This window comes from Desmodus rotundus, chromosome 3 (assembly GCF_022682495.2).
Source record: "Desmodus rotundus isolate HL8 chromosome 3, HLdesRot8A.1, whole genome shotgun sequence".
In the NCBI taxonomy this organism is placed as follows: domain Eukaryota; kingdom Metazoa; phylum Chordata; class Mammalia; order Chiroptera; family Phyllostomidae; genus Desmodus; species Desmodus rotundus.
Genome location: NC_071389.1, coordinates 156134890 through 156137894, shown reverse-complemented (window position 1 = coordinate 156137894; position 3005 = coordinate 156134890). Strand labels below are relative to the sequence as shown.

Here is a 3005-nt window from a genome sequence, read left to right as displayed (position 1 = left end):
GATAATGTTCAAAATTCTTACCATAATTTAGAAAGCTCTGTATACTTTGGTTCCTACTTATCTCTCTAAACTCATCTTTGCAAATTGCTCCTCCCATAGTTCTCTATTTCAATGGAAACTCCATTCTTTTTTTAAAAATTAAATTTATCGATTATGCTATTACGGTTGTCCCAATTTCCCCCTTTGCCCCCCTCCGCCCAACTCCCTCAGGCAATCCCCACTCCTTGTTCAAATTCCATTCTTTTAATTGCTTAGACCAAAAACCTTGGGAAGGCCTTGACTCTGCCCAATCACACACCACATCAGCAAATTGCGTAGGCTCCGCTCTCGAAATGTATACAAAATCTGAGCACTTCTCATCAATCACTTCCATACAGTTGCCTGGACCATGCCATCAACATCTCTCGCTAAAATTTTGGAGTAATTTATTGATTAGTGTTTATGCCCTTACTCCTGTATTAGTTTTCTGTTGCCGCAGTAACAAATATTCGATCAAAACTCAGCATCTTAAAAAAAACGCTGATTGTAATCTCACAGTTCCACAGCAATCCGGTAAGCAAGCGTGGCTGGCCTTCTGATCTGGGACCTCCAAAGTCCAAAGAGTTGACAGGGCTGCATTCCTTTCTGGAGGCTCTGGGGATGAACCCGCTTTCAAGCGCATTCATGTAGTTGTTGGCAGAACTGAGCTCCACGTGGATGTAGGCAACACAGGGCGGCTGTCCTGAGAAAGACATGCAGGTGGAGGGTGAAGACGAGGCGGTGCCGGGGGGGCTCCGGGGGCGGGGCTGGCTCCCACCGAGCTTGCGGGAAACACGCGCACCACTGGGCATTGCAACAAGGACTTTGCATACAGCGTGCACTGTGTGTGTGTCTTTTAAAGAACGCGTTTCAAATATAAATGGCGTTACAGCACATCTACCCTGCAAATGTCGGCTGGCCGTAGGAGAGGCGTGTGTGCATTTGTGCGACTTTTGCAGGAGGCCCTTCCCCTGCTGGACTGTGAGCTTCCACAGGGCAGACGGCTGCGCGCGCTGTTCGCCCCTCTATCCTCCGTGCCACAGTGCAGGGCACAGAGGAAGTTCTCAGTAAGTACCTGTTGAATAAATAAATGAACGACGGTTTCATATTGGTCAGTGAAACCCGACTACAGAAATGTTTTAAATCCCAGTATTAGCTAAATGTTACCTTCAGAAGCAAGATAAAACATCTGTTTCTGAGTGAGTTTAGGAGAAAGTAAGTCTGCGGGAAATACCCTTCTGCTCCTGATGGGATAGCCCCGGGGGCAGGTCAACCAGGAGGGAGCAGATCCTGTTCCGATGGATGTGAGGTGAGGCCTGAGCGCTGGGCAGGCTGGGCCCCTGTTGGATTTAGCTCTCTAGTCCAGGCGGTGTTGTGAGCCTGGCCTGTTCCCTTTGTCTTCTCCCTTCCGACAAGAATGCCAGAGTGGAGACCCAGCAGCAATCAAGCTGTGGTCCAAGAAGGGCCCTGATATGACCTTTGTCCCAACCACAGCTGCCCAAAGCCAACTATACAGACTCAGAATATCCTACCTTAGACCCAAAAGAGCAGGCTGATGGGGGATGGGCTGCTCAGTCTTCTTCCAGAATTTTCTTTAGCATCTACTATTCCCTTTAAGGAAGCCCTTCTCTCTTTTGTGAGGGCCCACTATTGAAGGCTCCGGTTGATCTGACAATGTGGGTGGGTCACTGTGGATGTTTTTAATTTCGTTCAACTGTTAGAGAAGAGATCCCAATTAAACTTTGCAAAATAAAGAGAACGAACCAGTGCCACTTGTGACCGTTTTTCTCTACTCCAAATATCATAGAAGCTGCAGGAATGACTGTTCGGGTCTGTGGACGCCATTCCACAAACCAGAAACGATTCAGTCAGCTGATGACAAGCAGGCCTTACAAGCAGTCTGGCTCTTTAAACAAGAATATTAGTTCCACATTTGAAAAGCAGGCACATATTTGTTCAATTCGTACATTCAACAGACATTTAAAATAGTCATCATTTGATTTTTGTCAGTGGGCCAAAAAAGAAAATGCAATCAGGTAACCAACCCCCCTGGGTGTCCCCTGAGTTTGGTGGACTGCCCCAGTGCAATGAGCACTTACCCTTCAGGGTCAAAGCCAAGGAGACAGACTTTGGGGTGAGGGCTAATGATTTGCCATATGACTTTTAGATTCGGTTTTCTGATCTCTCTGGGCTCAGTTCCCTTACCTCAGAGAAAGGGTGAACATTTCTCCTTAAGCATTCTGAGAAGTAATCAACAAGCTACTTATAAAACTCTGCCAAAATACTATGCCACACAAGTACTCACCAATAAATGTCTCTTTGTAATTGCGGAACATTTTGAAAGAAGATCAGAGACGATGAAGGTGGTGTTAATTTCCAGCCTAAAATTTTGGTTAAATTTTTTCTTTTCTCCTGGGGTGGTCCTGTGAGGAGGGCTGCAGGTCAGGGCAGTTAGTGGAGGGTCTAGCAGCCTGTGTGGTGGGCATTTTAACAAGAAATGCAAAGAGAGCAGTGAATAAGTAGTTCTTGCCTTCAAGGAGCTTAAAGAACAAGAAAGTCAGAAAAAATATTCCGGGTGGTAAGTGCTTCAAGAGAATAAATATTAGTGCTATGGAGTATACAGAGGGGGAACCGTAGTAAAGCAGCTAAGACTTGAAAGAATTGTAGCGGGGAGGGGAGTACAGAAGATGACGGGCTCTGGAGGAGAGAAGAGAGAGAAAGCCAGATGTGTCCGAAAAACTAAAAGTGGTTCCTGTTTGGCTGAGGTGCAGAGAAGACGGGCCTTCCAGTGAGATGATGGAGGGCTTTGACCATATTAGGGATTGTGCCCAGGGCGACAGGTAACTATTAAAAGGTTTCAGACAGGGAAGCAACATAATCAGATTTGTGTTTTAAAAGGTCACTCTAGAAAAGCATTTTAAAAGGTCGCTATGTTATGTCTATTTTACCACAATGTATTTTTTTAAAGGTCACCACTATGGATAACT

At 45.8% G+C, this 3005-nt stretch overlaps 1 long non-coding RNA gene across 1 annotated transcript; it reads right to left on the bottom strand.

Moving 5' to 3' along the window:
• Positions 1 to 642: 642 nt before the first annotated feature.
• Positions 643 to 2737, bottom strand: LOC112318420 (uncharacterized). The gene is made up of 5 exons (XR_002976211.3): positions 2324 to 2737; positions 1551 to 1732; positions 1186 to 1423; positions 920 to 1093; positions 643 to 721 (listed from the first exon to the last, which is right to left on the bottom strand). It is a non-coding gene; the product is annotated as an uncharacterized lncRNA (long non-coding RNA).
• Positions 2738 to 3005: the final 268 nt, after the last annotated feature.